Source organism: Penaeus vannamei, chromosome 3 (genome assembly GCF_042767895.1).
Source record: "Penaeus vannamei isolate JL-2024 chromosome 3, ASM4276789v1, whole genome shotgun sequence".
NCBI classification, from domain to species: Eukaryota; Metazoa; Arthropoda; class Malacostraca; order Decapoda; family Penaeidae; genus Penaeus; species Penaeus vannamei.
Window position 1 is genome coordinate 25,453,448 of NC_091551.1, and position 20,000 is coordinate 25,473,447.

Genomic DNA, 20,000 nt, shown 5'->3' on the forward strand with positions numbered 1-20,000 from the left:
ACTAGTACTATACTTATACTAATACTAATACTGTATTAATATTAATACTAAAACCATACTGATACTGATACTATATTGAAACTAATACTAATATCAATACTAATACTAATACTCATATTAATACTAATGCCGACATTAATGCTATGTTAACACTATTACTAATCATAATATTATACTACTAACAATACTATACCAATAATGATAATAATACTGACACTGATACTAAAACCAATGATAATACCAATGCTCATACTAATACCACCACGACTATTACCTCTACTACTGCTTTCGGCTCTACCATTGCTGCTCCCAATATCCATGCCACTGCAGGCGATACCCTCAGCCTAGTACGGCCCCTTATTCTGCCCCCCCCCCCACTCCCCCATTAAGTCTTGTGCCTCCTCCCCCCATACCGTTCAGCTATGTACCTCTGCCAACCCCCCACCCCCCTTCTGCCATGCCGGGTTTGCATTCTCGTTCTACGTCTCTTCTTCCTTCTCGTTCCCTCGTTCTTCTTACGCCTTTTTTTTTTTTTCTTCCGTCTGTTTCTCAGCCTCTTCCACCCTCTTTGATAATTCCCCTTGTTATCGGGTTCCTCCTCTTCATCGTATTCATCGCACACCCCATGCCCCCCCCTCCCTTACTTCCCTCTGCATCTGATCGTGATACAGCTGTTGCTCCTCCTTCTCTTCTTCCTCCTTGTCATTCTCTTCCTGTCCCTCATCCCCATTTTCCTTCTCCTGTTCATGTTGCTCCTCCTTCTCTCCCTCCTCTTCCTCTTGCCCTCTTCATCCTATTTTCCTTTTTCCTCCTCTTCACACTATTCCTCCTGTTCCTACTCTTGCTTTTTATTTTTCTCCTTCTCTTTCCTCCTCCCCTTCTACTTCCTCTCCTTCCTTCGCCCTCTCTACTTCCCTCCCTCCCCTTCTCCTCCTCCTCCTCCTCTTCCTCCCCACATCGCTATTTCCCCTTACATCAGATGCTTCAGAGTAGGTGAGTGGAAAAAGAAGGAAGAGAATAAAGAAAGGAAGGAAGGGAGGGAGGAAGGAAGGAAAACCTAGGAAGAAATTAAAAGGGTGCTTGCCTACAGGATGGAAAGGGAGATAAGGAGCAGCTGAAGAAGGATGCGATAGAAATGGATGCACGCAGAATAGGAGCAAGGAGGGCGCTGTTCGATCGGCAGCGAGAGCAACGCAGAGGCAGCAGTGCAATAATTAAACGAAAATAGGAGACGTTCATATCGACGTGCATTAACATCCCGCCGTATTGATAAATCTTGCGCCAAATGATATATCCACTCTAAGTTTCCTCTCAGTGGCACAATCTGTCAATAAAACCGCGATGGAAGGTAATATACCTGCCATATGCCACTTTGCACCGGCAGTTACACGTGAGTTAGGCAAGGGAGCGCTAAGTGCGTTGCCGGAGCGAGGCGGAGTGAGGCAGAGGCTTCTACACTTCATTTTTATTCTGATCCTTGGTACTCAACACGAAATAATCCAAGGAAAAAAGGCATATCCAGCCCTCGCATGCACGTTGGCGTAAAAGTGTTCTTAGCGCCATTAATAATTCTTATTAGAAGTTACTGCGTGTATGATTGCAGGTCCGCATCCAACAGGAAGCCGAAAGAACCGCTGCATCGGAGGCGGTTTTGCGACCACTAAGCCCCGAGCCGCTTTGGGCCGTTTAGAATCCGTGATGATCCTGCAGCCTGTGACGACCAAGCCGGACCGCCCTTCAATTTTATTAATATCTGGACATGAGGTCGTGTACATCACAAAGGCCTCTCAATCAAAGGGTTCGAAGCGAATTTTTAAAATGCGCTTGCATGTGTGATCCGCTGGCGCCGAAATTGGTCGACGTCAGTTAAAAGCATATTTAAAAACAGGATATTGTCACGAAAATGGCTGGTGGGACGTTGTTGCGTCATCCATCCGGCCCTCTCTCCCACGCCCCCCCCCTCCCATGGGCACCCTGCCGACCCGCAGCGTTCAACAACTGTATCCCAACTCCAACCAATCTCCTGTAGCTTTCACCATAAACCCTCTACTCCCTCCAACGCCGTCTACCTCTCACAACACCGTCTGCGCCTCTGCAAACCCCGAACCCAATGCATCCCCTGGCCGTCAGACGCGGAATGCCCGGGAGCCTAGTTATCGGTGATCGCGCCCGTGTCGAGCAGTCCCTTGCGATCACACTTGGACAATTAAATCTCCTGTAAAGCCCGCATAGCGCTGCCGCCGCTTCGGCGCGGCGTTAAATCTCAGGAGACGAGGCTCTTCCTCTCCGGTGCCAGTTAACAGCGCCCGATGCCCTTTCGTGTTAACCCTTGTATCAAAGGACATTTACAGTGACTGCGTCATCCCATGTCAACATCCATAAACAAGTCCCTCACAGTTTAAACTTGCACCTGGGGTTAGTCGTGTAGTCGAGCAAGGATTTATTCCAGTTTATGAAAATCGGCTTGGAGTTTTTCATGCGAGGGTCGCATACGGCGTGATGCGGTTCAGGACGAATCTCGCGAATTGATAATGCGTGGCAGGGTGAGCGTGAATCGGGAAAGAACGTCGCGGGGAGAGCGCAGAGCAATGAAACCGAGACCAAGTCAAGGAGAATGCAGGATAAGCACAGTAATACAGGGATAGTGTAAAGACAAAGATAGCGTGAGAAGTGAGAGTGCGGCGCTTTAAGAGAGAATGTATGAGGCAACTACAGCACTGAATAGCAGTGCAAGACAATTATGCAAATGAAAGTCAACCCTTGGGTGTCTAATATAATCTCAAGATGAATAATTACCTTCCAACGGTCTTCCGGCGAACTCTGGCCGCCTGCGAACCCGGTTCATCACGCATCGCTCAGGACCTGCTACGCTCGGCAGCCGGGGATCAAATTTCTTGGTTTATGAGGCCGCCCAGGACGCCCCCCCCCCACCCCCTTGGCCAAGCTTAATAAAAGCGCTCTACTTTGCCGCCGTGCTTGTGCGAGAAGCTGCATTTAAGAGAAATACATAAAGTTACTCTGTTACGGAATGCCGTGGCAATGCATACGCAATTTGGTTGAAGTACATTGCACGAGCTCTTATTCGCAGGGGTAATCACCGCCACTAATCAATGCTTGCATTTCTAACGTGCGGTGTTTATACATCATAGTAGTTATGATCTATATACCGTTTCTTATATTCATTTATCATATCACGCAGATATTTCAAAACGTGCTGTATTTGCACAATATAACATAAATTGTTTAAAGTTCACCTGTGAATATGTAGTGTTTATGAATCATACAATAAATCAGCTAAACGTGTGGAGTTTGCACACCGTAAAATATTATTCATATTCAATTACCGAGCATTTCCCTTCCTTTTTCGGAAGGCGAAGGACGACGCCGGACGGGGTCTCAAGGCCTCTCGATGGAAGCGGCCGCAGCCAGACGCGAGGGATGACTCACGTCGGTTTGTTTGTCAAATTTGCTTTGCGTTCTCCAAGAGGTTTGTCGACGTCTTCGGGTGCAAAGAGGATGAAAATACTCCAAATAAGATATCGGGTTTCTGAGTGCCGGCTATTCCCTATCTGCTTAAATACAAATCAAATGAATGAATGTTTATTTATAGCTGATACGCAGCCATACCACTGCATCTCTTCCAGTGCATCACATAATTATTTCACAAAGCATTACAATTTTTCATACTGGCACTGAGCATTTTATTAATTTCTAAATCAGTATCAAGGAGCGCGCGGCATCTATATTCAATTCCTTCCTGTTTACCTTTTCTTCAGCCATTACATTCGCTCTCTATTTGGCTCGCAGTCGGACGCTGGGTAAAATGCCGCCCACCGGTCTCAGAGACGAAAAGTTGAAGAAGAGGGAAGCCGGAGCGCGGCGTTATGAACGTCTACGCTCTTTTCCCGGGACTCTTATAAAGCAATCTCTCGAGCCGAACATTTTATTGTGCTGAAGAAATTTACATCCAGCACGCCGCCATTATCATAATGCCGCCCATAAATTTATACAGAGCGAAACAATTCTGGGGGAAGATGGCTCCTTCGCTATACCCCGGCGCGCGCCACAGTTCCGCGGTGACGTCATCCTTTTTCCCGAATTCCTGTTCGCGTTTTCGACTCCGGCTTCGACTTCTTGCTAATGACTTCGCTTTGTCGGTATCATCGCCCCGGCGCCGTCACCTTCACTCTGACGTCATGGTGATCGAGGCTCATTAACTAATTACAGAAGAAAAAGAGGAAAAATCGGTCAGGTTCGAGTCCAATTACGAGAACGAAGCGTATCATTTGATCTGCTCTGATGGAGTCTACAAATTTTGTCCTTTCCGTTGATGTCAGATTTAATTGGCTCAATTCTAGATGATACATCATTTCGAAACATTTGCAAACACATGGATACATACACTGTGGCGGTGGTGATGATAGTGATAATAATGACAGCAATGATGATGATGATGATGATAACAGTAATAATAACAATAATAATAATAATCAAATAATAGAAATAATGATAATGATAATAAACATAATTATATTGTTAATAACATTAATCAAAATAATAGGACTGATGATAATAATAATGATGATAATATAATTATAATGATGGTAATGATTATAATGATATTACGTACAATAATGATAATGAAAGAAAACAATAATGATACTAATAAAAATAATAATAACAGATAACAATAATAATGATAATGATAATAATATTGATAATGATAATAATATTGATAATGGTAATAGTAATGATAATGATAATAACAATATGATAACAATAAAGAATAATAATAATAATAATAATGATGATAATGATAATAATAATAATAATAATAATAGTAGTAGTAATAATAATAATAATAACAACAATGATAATAGTAATAACCTTAAGAATGATGATGGCAATAAGAATAATGATGATGATGATGATGATGATAATAATGACAATGGTGATAATAACAATAATGATAATAATAAGGTTAATAAGTATAACAATAATCCCGAAAATGTTGGTGATAATCAAGAACATGAAAGATAATCCAGAAACATTTAGTAATAACATCAAAGCAATGATTATTGCTGTCATCAACATCATGACAATTAGGAACAGTTCCATGATTACTGTGGAAATCAAAGTGTAGTCAGTCATGTACACCTGTCGACATCAATATGAACCAGTCTTTGCTAGGTGAGCTTATCAAACACACACACACACACACACACACACACACACACGAAACCCCCTTCCCCAACACACACACACACACACACACACGAAACCCCCTTCCCCAACACACATACACACACACACACACACACACACACACACACACACACACCCTTCCCCCCCCACACACACACAAACACACACACACACACACACCCTCCCCCCCCCCAACACACACACATACACGTACGCTCCCACGCACACATCCTATTAGTTTTCCACTACATACCTGACACTTAATCACAGTATGATAATCATGACATGTCCTCTATGCAGTGATGTCAGCTGCGACTCATTGCCAGCCTGTTTCCGACGCCTGAACATGCGATTACATTTTTCCGGCTGCCTTCTCCGGCGTCAGTGGCGAGGCCGAAGGTAATTTGATGTTCGAGAACCTTTGGAAGAAAATGGGGGAAGCATCTGCGGATTCTTTTAATATAATCGCAAAGGGAAAGATGGTAATAATCAATGGTATTACTATCACCTCTTTTTAGCAATATTCGCCAGATTGTCTTTTTCAGTATAATTTCATTGATGTTGCTATCATTATTATCATTTTCATTATCATTACTGTTATAATCATTTTCATTATTCTTATCATTATCATCTTTATTATCATTAATAATCATAATCATTATCATCATCAATGTTATCAGTATCGTTATCATTATTATCTTTATCACTATTTTTATTATATTCATCATTATTATCACTATTTTCATTATCATTACCATCATCATCATTATTACCATTATCTTAATTATTATCATTACCATTATCATTAGTATTATCATTATTTTTTACCATTATTATTATTATTATTATTATTATTATTATTATTATTATTATTATTATTATTACTATTATTACCAATATCTAATAATAATGATAGTAAAGGTATATTAATCATGATAAAAATAAGTATTATAACAATCGTAACAAGAATTATAATTATGTCATAATGATAATAATCATGATAATAATAATGATTATAATAATCATAATAAGATTCGTAATAGTAAGAAAAACAATAATATTGACAAGGTAATAATAATAGCCATGACAATAACAATAACTGCAACAGTGAAGATTCTTATTATTATCATTACTATCATTATCAATAACAACAATAATGATGATGATAATGATAATGACAACAAAACAACAATAAAAATAATAATAATAATAATATTAATAATAATAATAATGATGACGATTATGATGGATCATAATCATGATGAAAATTATAATAATAACAACAATATATGTGTGTTTGCACCGTATGCTCGCCAGCCCCTTTCCTTCTATCTGCCACTGTTTATTTGCTGTTCTACCGACTGCATGATTTACGAATATCGTGGTCAGCCAAGCGACTCGGACCGACGCAGGATCGGCTATGGCTTCTCGAGGCATTTTATAGGATTGCAAACGCCAAGACGGACTCGCTTTGCAAACACTGGCCGGCAACTGCGCGTCTGCTCGACCCTCCCACTTTCAAATAATCAATCGGGTTTATGAGCAGGGACGTGTATCAAGGGAGGTTTTGTCATTAATGTAGGCCTAGGTAATAGTGGATAGATCGCTTGTCGTTCTAACCCTGTTGCGTCAGCTTATTTTGTTATTCGCGATTCTGGGTTGTCTATTCCTCTGAACCTTTGGCTTTGGCCTGGTTTACATACTTCTGAAATAGGTAAAAGAGGTCACAGGAATTCCTTGCATTTCTTTCCAAGTTTGACCTCAGGAGGGCTCGGTAAAGTGAGGTGTCCGGTATGTTTACAGTACTTGCGAATAGATATCGTAGCGTCTACCATCTTACCACTATGGTATATGCAGAAAAATAAAACGTGCAGAATTATTATAACAGTTATTTTCTTGTTGCTACTTCAGAACTAAACGGACGCCAGACTTCGAGTTACTCAACACACTGAAGAAATGAGGGAAATGGGTTTATCCTCACGGTATTATGCGAGTGCGTGTAAAGTTAGCTTCATCAACGGCATGGCTTCCCGCAAGTGACGTTTCCCGGGAGCTCTTCTGCCACATCCGGGTATCATAACTTAATCACAGGCCATAAAGCTCAGCTAAACTTCTCCAGTTTACCTAAAATATCTGTAAAAATTGCATCGTGCACAAAAAAATAGACGCAGAGCATGGAAACATGAGCGCACGATATGGAGCACTTGTATGGTGTTTGTGTTATACGAACACACACACACACACACACACACACACACACACACACACACACATCAAATGTGCGTGTTGCATCTGGCCACAGCTCACTCCAATTCTGTAAAGATTAAATACTCAAACAAAGGCGGTCCGTCCGCCATCCCGCTCGCTGAATTGATAAATCAGCTTACGTCCAAACTTCCGTTAAAAATGAGGCAAATATATTTCCATTAATTCCCAGCAAAGAAGGCCAGGAACTGAATGGAACTGCCTGCGTTCTTTTGCGCTGCTCGGTGGAGTGTAAGTGTGTCATGCTAATTGCGTACGCGTGCGTGCGGTCGTACGTGTTCTTCCTAAGCTGTTTCAATACCGGAGAAGAGCGAAGTTCAGAGGGTCCCGTCTGCTATATTTAATTCATCATAAAACTTTAAACAGATGCAAAGTTTGGTATACACAACTTAATTTGGGAGATTGTTCATGTTTTTTTTTCAATAGTTCTGTTTGGAAAATGAACTTTTTCTTCCAGTAACACAATTGTTCAGCATAATCATGTCGACTTCCTTTCAACTAAACTAGTATTATTTGTTTATTTGTTTGTTTATTTTGTAGTTTATATTCGTAATTCATATCTCATAATTGGTACCCATCTTGTGGTTGCTCTTTGAACTCTTTCCAGCTTGTCTATTTTCAATATATACTCCATACCACTGCATCGTGATCTTTACCACATTTTTGTCCACATATATGAATGCCCTCTTCATGTTGGCGATCAGCCTTATTTTAAGGTTTCTTTCATTTATATGATGATTTGGGCCTAAGTTCCTAGTCATGATAATTCCACGATTTTTTTTCTTATCTGTTGTAGTTAATACCGTCTCCTTACTTGTATTGTTGTAGAGGCCGATTTTTACGTTCCCCAAACCTGACTAAATGGCATTTACTTGTGTTGAATTCCATTTTCCAAGTACAACTAACATGAATCACCTCATCTTGGATGAGAGCTCGATACGTTACAACTGTGCTACCCAGGAGACTGGTACAAATATGTTTACTTTTCCCTTATACGCTTTGGAGAATTTATATTGTATATTTTCAGAAAAAAACAAGCCAGGATTTTTCCGGTTTCCAAACAACGACCCAGAACATCGGTGAAATGGATGAGTGCTTACAAGCGCAAGAGCAGACGGAATACCAAGGAGCTCCAAAGGAAAAAAATGCTAACCTTGTGGAAGTCATGTCATTACTGGTAATATTAAAATATTTTAAGGATAAATTTGAATATACCTACACAATTACAAGATGACTTCGTGAAATATTTTCTGACCAGTTGTTTTAAATTTAGCTAAATTAATTTCTGCATATGGCAGTCTCTGAGCCCTAATGTTAAATCGTCTACGGAGGGGTCCAGTTGGATTCATTGATGCATAATATAGCTGGTTTATTCATTTCATTATTGCACCTAGTTCGAGTAACTTTGAGGATAAACCATCTACATTCGTGCTATATATTTACAAATAATCGTTCAGTATTCCTTTTGAATGCTAAACTAATGTTTGTGTCTACATTTTGGTTCCGAAAGAAGAGACCTCTCACCCTCGAAACTCTTTCTTATACTCTTTCAGTAGTAATTCTATCATCTTTGGTCATATTTCCTCTTATCCATTTTTTATTCTTCGTGTGTGGCCAGAACTTAAGCTTTCTTAAGTCAAGTTTAAAGGGCGTTTTTGTACATTTCGAATTATCCTAACCTGGTTCGCAAAGTCTTTTCCGTATTTGTTTTTTTATTCGATTACTTTATAACATGAATTTCTTTCAACATCAACTTTGGTAAATATGGAAATGAAACCTACCACCGATTTTCAAGTGAACAAAATATTATTCTAATAGTTTTCATCGTGTTTCGAACGAATCTAACACTCATTTCCTTCGCAAATGAACAACAGCTACAATATCGGCCCCGAAGATACATATCAGGGAATTTGGGGGTGAATTGGAGGAATAGCGGTAGCACACGCAAGCACAGTACAATGACGCGTTTCTGGGTTCCTTTGCAGGCTTCTCCCCCGTGCACCCCCCCCCCCCCACCGCCTGGTCTACAAAAAAATAATAATTTCAATATGTTCTAGGAATGGCTCAGACCCAGTGACAGCTTCAACCACACCTTACCTTAAGTATTTACTCCAGATGAGCCAGGCTGCTGGTCACTGGGATCGTCGGGGTCTTCCAAGTTGTTTGCTCACTGTTGGATATGGATCTCTGGGTTTTCGGGATCCACAAAGTATTCGGTGTTTTGCATGAACAGGTGTTTATAGTCGTGTTCACTTCGAGTGCGATATGCTGTCCATCCGTTACTTTATCAGAGGTGTAAGGGTTTCAGCATCACGGTTTCTGATCAGGGGAACCAGAGCTTACTTAAGCGCTCGATCTCGCTTTCCCTTCTCATATTTTCGCTTACCAAAGAGTGTCTCGTAAATTTCAACAATCCCTAGTCTGCCTATACGTTCCTGGTTGTCTAGCTAGTACTCGATAACCTCGGAGCAGAAGCTCCGCCAGTCTACACTAGTGCGCTCGGCAATATGGAGACATTATCACGGTCTGATAGTCCCAGTGCCTACTTAGTCAGTGATGAATAAACGATAGAATTTGTTAATTTTCTGTAATGATACGGTGTCTTGCAGTTCAGTAACTATACTTCCGCTGACAGTACAACGTGATTTCACATGTATAATAATCTTGTGTCGTTTTTTTCGATAATATCTCATATCTCGTGATGAAATCGAAAAACTTAATCCTCACACCCTACACACTGCCTAGCCATAATAGAACTGATTTGAATTTCAACTGCCGCCTTCTAGGCCCAGCGTCTATTATCACGTGATGATCTATTTAATATCCGATTGGTTCTATTAAGGTAAACGTCATTGCTTATGGTTACGTCACGTTCACGCACGAATGTAATTGGCTCATTTGATTTCCCTCGTATACGTAACCCGCTACAAATCCGTTAGATTTTCCCTCGGTTTTAACGAATTTTATGTCATTTTGTCGCGGCTCTGGAGGCGGTAGGTCATGGCTTCTGGAAATGGTGGAATCATTACCTTTCCTAATACTGTAATTATCAATTTGCGAAGAAAATAATATAAAACACAACTTTAATAGAATGATGTGTTATACTACCTGGTAAACTCAGATTCTTTAGTTTCGGTGTTAGGTTTCATTTATAATAATACCTGGACTTTGCACACTCGACCTGACTAGCAAACTAGACCGCCCATTGCCCGATTCTCTGCATTTAACAACTTGTAAGAGATGTACTGCAATGATGTGCGGCGCTGCACTCAGTGTGTGTGTGTGTTATAGATATATGTTTAGTTTGTTAGTGTATGGATACGTACAGTCTGAAGAAATGAAGGACTGGCCTTCAATCACATAAGACAGGAAAATAACATATCCAATCCCGCACTGTAATACATTCTCTTTCCTCTTCCCTTCACAGAAATCAATGAGTTGTTGGTGAGTACGATTCTCAATTTTGTTTACAGATGATATGGTGGACACCATAGTCCTTGCAGTTTAACCTATGGACAGACAAGAGCAATATCACTTTAAACCCAAAGCTTTGTTAAATAGGTTAATTATGTTATAGATCACTTTTTCACGTATACTACCATATGTATGAAAATAATGAGAACGTTCAAAATTGGAATTTAGTTGCTGAACTAAATTCGTATATACGTATACATCGGTTTTTAAAAAAAATACAAAGAGCACTTGACATGAGATAATTTTAGGCAATTTAGAAAAGTTCAACTAAGAGTAAATGATTTACAGGATGGAATTTTCATTGGGGTCTTAACATGGTCATTTAGGGAATTTGATATTCTTTTTCTTTAGGTGGGGGGGGGGGGGGGTACCCTAAAAGCCTATCTAACACTAGTCGTATACTTGCCATATTTGAATACCAAAAGCCGTTCAGGAGTAAAGCTAAAAGAGTTGCCTGGTTATTTTGTGCCTTTATATAGATATACAGGTAGAGAGAGAGAGTGAAACATACATATACATAATAGCAGTTCAAACGATAGCAAATTTAGTTTTGTACTACTTTCGTTTACGGTAAATTTGACCCAAGCTGAAACAAGACGTGAAAAACACGATTATATACTTCATGATGAAAAAATCTGTCAAATAAAGCGTGTTTCCGATATATCGCTATAATAGAATTTGACAAGATAATTGAATACTCCAAAAGAATTTGACTTTCATACCAGTTAATGTGAAACTGTTTTCAGTGTTCATCTTCAAAATATTTATCTGCAATCTGTGATATACAAGAGTGTAAGAGTCTAATAACAACATGCAAAATATCAAGACATTTAGGTTGTACCACTTAAACGATTCAATATGTTTGACTAATATACTATGAGGGACGCAATATGTCCTGTTCTGTTTACGACTAAAAATAACAATGTTATTTTCACAGAGTGAGGTTATCATTCAGCTACCGACTTCCGGCTCTCTGAGGTTTTAGCAAACAGTATAAATACAACTGTCATTTGTCTGGTTGAAGAAAGGTTGCCCCCACAAATGAAATATAATTTAGAATGTCACTAGAGTGCATACGGCCCTTACATAATATGTGTAAGAGAGGACCAACAATAAGATCCTAGAGTACTCTGCATTGGATTATTGATAAAGGTGATTTATGATTATGATATGTTACGACTTGTTTTTGCTTGTCATATTTGAACCGTGCAAGTGTCATGCCTCTTATCCCATTACACTTGAATCTGTTCCAAAGATATTGGAGATCAGAAAAAGCCTTGGCTATAACTATGCATGCTAGTTTCTCGAGAATTTTACAAAGGGAATGGGAACTTGGATGGTTGTTTCAGATCAGTTTTCTGTCACTTGACTTAAATATTGGTATGACTTTCGCTGTCATCTAGGAATTTGCGGTTGCGAAATAATAATAAGAAGAAATAGGCATCTATATTTTCTTGCTTGTCTGTTGGTGATATGATTGAGTCAGTAACTTAACAAATGTCTTTTGAAGTCATGCAAAGGGCTATGCAATTCTTCAGAGTGTTTGGAAACAGCCTTAATAAAGATTTAAATGTTTTGGACATAGATTAAGGATCAGTGCAAGACCCATTTCGTCACAAAAGGTAATCAATTTTTTTCTGCTTCATCCGTCGGTTATTTATCTATTTCTTTGATTTACTTTTCTCTTTAATTGATAATCTCTCTTTCAGAGTAGTGTACGTTTTATCTGATTTTTTTCACTCCAATTATGTTTATTGCAAGGGGATGTTCGTTGAAATATTTTAAAGGCAAGATTTCAACAAATATCCTCCATATTGGCCTTTGAGTTCTTGAGCAGCTTTCTTTGTCCCTAATTGCTTCACATTTCCTGAACAGAATATGATGCAATTACTAGGAAATGATCAGAAGTGCGGGTTTATACTTCTGGTGTCACTCAAGACTGACTTGGAAGAATTATTACACAAGATTGTCAGCATGGTTGGTGAGAATGAAAATTGAAAAGTCCTTGCGCTGGATGAGGGGATGCTCCCTCGGACAAAACACGATTCAAATCGCACAAAAGTTGCTGTCATCACATCTATAGAGAAAATCTTCATATTTTCATTGAATTGATACACATTTGAAGGCGACTTCCAGTAGCAACACCTACACTCACTGTTCAATACAAGTGATAGTACAAAACATGGTTTCAGTGTGTCTTAAAGTAAAATCCTGCTAAATATTTTTTTAAAATAAATTCGTTATTTTAGCTTACAAACATGGTATTGATATTTAGGTCTTATGTAATAAGGTAATTGTCCAAATGAGTAGACGAAATAACAAATAATTTATCCTAGTCGGACATTTTGTGACCCAGTAACCCATAATTTTCATTTTCTCTTTAAGAAAGGTGGCGTCTAAGGGAGTAGAAGTACCAGAGCACGTCAGTATGAAGTCGTTATTACAAAGCCTATTAAATAGTAATATTTCCTATGAATCCATGATCAACGACGCACAAACACTGATTCAACAACGTTAAGGCTCGAAGCTGGTCCGTCCTGACACTCGGCCTGGGTGTTTCCCGTCGGCTCGCTAAGGGGCGGGAAAGTCACCGTCGTTGCAACCTCATTTCAGTCACGCGGGAATTACTGCGAGGAGACATTGGTGTGATGATGCTTTGAGATAACATGACCTCCAGCAGTCCATAACTAGGTGTAAAGTATGTGAAGGACACAAGTATGTATATGTGTGTGTATATATATATATATATATATATATATATATATATATATATATATATATGTATGTATGTATGTATATATATATATATATATATATATATATATATATATATATATATATATATATATATATATATATATATATATATATATATATATATATATATATATATATATATATTATATGCATATATATGTATATATAATATATATATATACATATATATATATGCACATATATTCATATATATATGTAAATGTATATATATACATGTGTGTGTATGTGTATGCACATATATTTGTGTGTATGTATAAACAATCTACCTTCCTAGATGCTTCCATTTCCCCCTTTCCTTTATATCATTCTATTTGCCTTTTCTTATTTTTGTTTTGTTCTGGAGTAGAGCAAGAAGCCATGCAACACCGACATAATCATAGGCAGCCGTAGGGCAAATACACAAGAATATCCCTCCAAAAGGCAATTTCCCGCGCGAAAGGGGCGTCAGCGCGCATTCCCGCTGCTCTTTTGTTAGCGGAATCTGAACCCGAGGAGGAGCGCCATCTTCCTAACAGCTCGCCTAATACCTTCATTCCCGCTGAGAATGTTCCATTGTCCAATCAAAAATTTTGTTGCGCGCTACAGCCACGGCGCTGGCGGCCGTTCCATAAAACTGCTCATCGAGGTAACGGCTTCCGCAGTCCCTGAGGTCCTTTGAATAGATAAACAAGACGTCTTGACTTGGCATTTCTACAATATCGCCAAATCGAAGGATAGGGAAGGATCACTGTAATGGCCGTGACGTTACGTTTAATTACGATTTGGAATTAAACTCACTCGCAGTCAGACAAATGCTGAGACGACCAGCTGGGGCTCATCTCAGGGAATAAATCAGTAAAAGATAAAAAGGACCTGTCGGCACCAAGTGTTGACGCCCTATAAATAAAAGCTCGTGAATCATAAAGAAAAAAATAGCAACGTGTATCGCCTCCATCTTTTATCTCCTCCATTTCCTTCCCTTCCTTAACGGCCCTTATTCTCTCCACAGCCTTTTCTCCACCTCCTTCACCTGTAACGAAAAGCATCTCGGCAGGACCTTCAGGCCGGCGGAGGAGACGCGCCTTGACAGTACCCTCCGCCGTCAAGGTAAATATGTCGCATGCCTAAGGATGCAGTTTCGGGTTGTATTTTTAGAGGCATTGCTGTCCACCTTCTTATATGAATTGTACCTTTATTGCTGCTTCTCTGAGAGTTATCACCTAATATATGACACAAGATATTGCCTGCAAAGCTGAGTGCTTGTAGAAAATGCGTGTGTACATCTTCGTGTGTTTATGTGTAGATTTACGCGGATATTTATGAGATTTAGACAAAGATTCGCAGAGACAGTCCAAACTAATAAGCAGGGATGAAATTCGTTGATGATGATTTCAGACTAAGCGCGGGCAGGCCTCGCCTATGAGCACGCATTTACTCTGAAATATGCGTAACACAAGAAGTGATAATAAGCAAAGGTGAAGGCTACGGGCGTCAGTGAGCGTTACAACAGTTTTATGGATAATAAACACCAAGTTATGACTTGTTCGCTTCGAGCAAACGGATTTTCCTTTTGCTATAAAGCCAAGCCATTTTCTCCTTCGTTCTGCAGCGACCCGTTTTCCTCTTCGATTCGAGACAGCAGCCCGATTTCCCCGCGAAAATAAACTTCCGCGCTGCCCCGGCCCTTGCAAAGCAGCGGCGGGAATGCCATCGCGCTTCAATCACCATTGCAAAAGAGGCAGTTATGAAAGGCTTCGATTCGGACTGGCTAATCCCTCTCCCTGAAGCAAACCCTTATTAATCACGGCCCTTCGCGTTAATCGCGAATGCACCTTTGACTCCAGGGTGGATTGGAATTGCATTTGCTAGTCTGATGAGACGCGATTAAGGCATCAAAGAATACGTGATTTTTGTTTATTTTGCCGAGTGTTGGAACTCTTTTCATCTCGCCTAAGCAGCGTTGGCTCTTCTGGCCATCGCATTTCGCCCCTAAATGTTTACACTGATTCCTCCCCTCATCTCTTTCTTTTTCTCATCTCCTTATTTCGTGGCCCTCACCTCCACCCTCATCCTACCGTGTTTATCTTAACACTTTTCATGACCGTCTATTTGTAACAACTCTCATGCTAAAGTCTCTCACCCTATCACTCTAATCCTAACACCCTCATCCAGACATCCTAACCATAACAGCCTTATCCTCATATCCTCATCCTAACACCCTAATCCTAAAACTCATCTCGACACCCTCATCCAAATGCCTTAATCCTGACACCCTCATCCCAAAACCTCAAGTTTAACACCCTCATCTAATGATTTCATCCCATCACCCTCACCCCGACACTCTCACCCCGACACTCACACCCCGACACCCTCACCCCGATACTCTCACCCCGACACCCTCACCCCGGCACTCACACCCCGACACCCTCACCCCGACACCCTCACCCCGATACTCTCACCCCGACACCCTCACCCCGGCACTCACACCCCGACACCCTCACCCCGACACCCTCACCCCGACACCCTCATCCCGACACCCTCACCCCGATACTCTCACCCCAACACCCTCACCCCGACACTCACACCCCGACACCCTCACCCCGACGCTCTCAGCCCCGACACCCTCACCCCGACACTCGCACCCCAACACCCTCCTCCCCCACCCCCTCACCCCGACACTCACACCCCAACACCCTCACCCCGACACCCTCATCCCCGACACCCTCACCCCGACACTCACACCCCAACACCCTCACCCCGACACCCTCACCCCGACACCCTCACCCCGACACCCTCACCCCGACACCCTCACCCCGACACCCTCATCCCCGACACCCTCATCCCCGACACCCTCACCCCGACACTCACACCCCAACACCCTCACCCCGACACCCTCATCCCCGACACCCTCACCCCGACACTCACACCCCAACACCCTCACCCCGACACCCTCACCCCGACACCCTCACCCCGACACCCTCACCCCGACACTCACACCCCGACACCCTCACCCCGGCACTCACACCCCGACACCCTCACCCCGACGCTCACACCCCGACACTCACACCCCGACACCCTCACCCCGACACCCTCACCCCGACACCCTCACCCCGACACCCTCACCCCGACACTCACACCCCAACACCCTCACCCCGACACTCACACCTCGACACCCTCACCCCGACACTCACACCCCGACACTCACACCCCGACACCCTCACCCCGACACCCTCACCCCGACACCCTCACCCCGACACTCACACCCCGACACCCTCACCCCGACACTCACACCCCGACACCTTCACCCCGACACCCTCACCCCGACACTCACACCCCGACACCCTCACCCCGACACTCACACCCCAACACCTTCACCCCGACACCCTCATCCCGACACTCACACCCCGACACCCTCACCCCGACACCCTCACCCCGACACCCTCACCCCGACACTCACACCCCGACACCCTCACCCCGACACTCACACCCCAACACCCTCACCCCGACACACTCACCCCGACACTCACACCCCGACACCCTCACCCCGACACTCACACCCCGACACCCTCACCCCGACACTCACACCCCGACACCCTCACCCCGACACTCACACCCCGACACCCTCACCCCGACACTCACCCCGACACTCACACCCCGACACCCTCACCCCGACACTCACACCCCGACACCCTCACCCCGACACTCACACCCCGACACCCTCACCCCGACACTCACACCCCGACACCCTCACCCCGACACTCACACCCCGACACCCTCACCCCGACACTCACACCCCGACACTCTCACCCCGACACTCACACCCCGACACTCACACCCCAACACCTTCACCCCGACACCCTCATCCCGACACTCACACCCCGACACTCACACCCCCGCACCCCCACCCCGACACTCACACCCCGACACCCTCACCCCGACACTCACACCCCGACACCCTCACCCCGACACTCACACCCCGACACCCTCACCCCGACACTCACACCCCGACACTCTCACCCCGACACTCACACCCCGACACTCACACCCCGACACCCTCACCCCGACACTCACACCCCGACACCCTCACCCCGGCACTCACACCCCGACACCCTCACCCCGACGCTCACACCCCGACACTCACACCCCGACACCCTCACCCCGACACCCTCACCCCGACACCCTCACCCCGACACTCACACCCCAACACCCTCACCCCGACACTCACACCTCGACACCCTCACCCCGACACTCACACCCCGACACTCACACCCCAACACCCTCACCCCGACACCCTCACCCCGACACCCTCACCCCGACACTCACACCCCGACACTCACACCCCGACACCCTCACCCCGACACTCACACCCCGACACCTTCACCCCGACACCCTCACCCCGACACTCACACCCCGACACCCTCACCCCGACACTCACACCCCAACACCTTCACCCCGACACCCTCACCCCGACACTCACACCCCGACACCCTCACCCCGACACCCTCACCCCGACACCCTCATCCCAAAACCTCAAGTTTAACACCCTCATCTAATGATTTCATCCCATCACCCTCACCCCGACACTCTCACCCCGACACTCACACCCCGACACCCTCACCCCGATACTCTCACCCCGACACCCTCACCCCGGCACTCACACCCCGACACCCTCACCCCGACACCCTCACCCCGATACTCTCACCCCGACACCCTCACCCCGGCACTCACACCCCGACACCCTCACCCCGACACCCTCACCCCGACACCCTCATCCCGACACCCTCACCCCGATACTCTCACCCCAACACCCTCACCCCGACACTCACACCCCGACACCCTCACCCCGACGCTCTCATCCCCGACACCCTCACCCCGACACTCACACCCCAACACCCTCATCCCCGACACCCTCACCCCGACACTCACACCCCAACACCCTCACCCCGACACCCTCATCCCCGACACCCTCACCCCGACACTCACACCCCAACACCCTCACCCCGACACCCTCACCCCGACACCCTCACCCCGACACCCTCACCCCGACACCCTCATCCCCGACACCCTCATCCCCGACACCCTCACCCCGACACTCACACCCCAACACCCTCACCCCGACACCCTCATCCCCGACACCCTCACCCCGACACTCACACCCCAACACCCTCACCCCGACACCCTCACCCCGACACCCTCACCCCGACACCCTCACCCCGACACTCACACCCCGACACCCTCACCCCGGCACTCACACCCCGACACCCTCACCCCGACGCTCACACCCCGACACTCACACCCCGACACCCTCACCCCGACACCCTCACCCCGACACCCTCACCCCGACACTCACACCCCAACACCCTCACCCCGACACTCACACCTCGACACCCTCACCCCGACACTCACACCCCGACACTCACACCCCGACACCCTCACCCCGACACCCTCACCCCGACACCCTCACCCCGACACTCACACCCCGACACCCTCACCCCGACACTCACACCCCGACACCTTCACCCCGACACCCTCACCCCGACACTCACACCCCGACACCCTCACCCCGACACTCACACCCCAACACCTTCACCCCGACACCCTCATCCCGACACTCACACCCCGACACCCTCACCCCGACACCCTCACCCCGACACCCTCACCCCGACACTCACACCCCGACACCCTCACCCCGACACTCACACCCCAACACCCTCACCCCGACACACTCACCCCGACACTCACACCCCGACACCCTCACCCCGACACTCACACCCCGACACCCTCACCCCGACACTCACACCCCGACACCCTCACCCCGACACTCACACCCCGACACCCTCACCCCGACACTCACCCCGACACTCACACCCCGACACCCTCACCCCGACACTCACACCCCGACACCCTCACCCCGACACTCACACCCCGACACCCTCACCCCGACACTCACACCCCGACACCCTCACCCCGACACTCACACCCCGACACCCTCACCCCGACACTCACACCCCGACACTCTCACCCCGACACTCACACCCCGACACCCTCACCCCGACACTCACACCCCGACACCCTCACCCCGGCACTCACACCCCGACACCCTCACCCCGACGCTCACACCCCGACACTCACACCCCGACACCCTCACCCCGACACCCTCACCCCGACACCCTCACCCCGACACTCACACCCCAACACCCTCACCCCGACACTCACACCTCGACACCCTCACCCCGACACTCACACCCCGACACTCACACCCCAACACCCTCACCCCGACACCCTCACCCCGACACTCA

The 20,000-nt window shown here is 45.2% G+C and overlaps 1 protein-coding gene across 3 annotated transcripts in view; it reads right to left on the minus strand.

Annotated features, from left to right (window-relative positions):
• Positions 1-20,000, minus strand: part of LOC113812295 (uncharacterized) — a 448,320-nt gene that overhangs the window by 404,196 nt on the left and 24,124 nt on the right. Inside the window, exon 1 of one of the 3 annotated variants that reach the window (XM_070142883.1) lies at positions 9,568-10,152. The exons of the other annotated variants lie outside the window; for them this stretch is intronic. The gene's annotated coding sequence lies outside the window, so the exon portion shown is untranslated. Of the gene's footprint in view, positions 1-9,567; positions 10,153-20,000 lie in introns of those variants that run through there. 3 annotated transcript variants of the gene reach the window in all.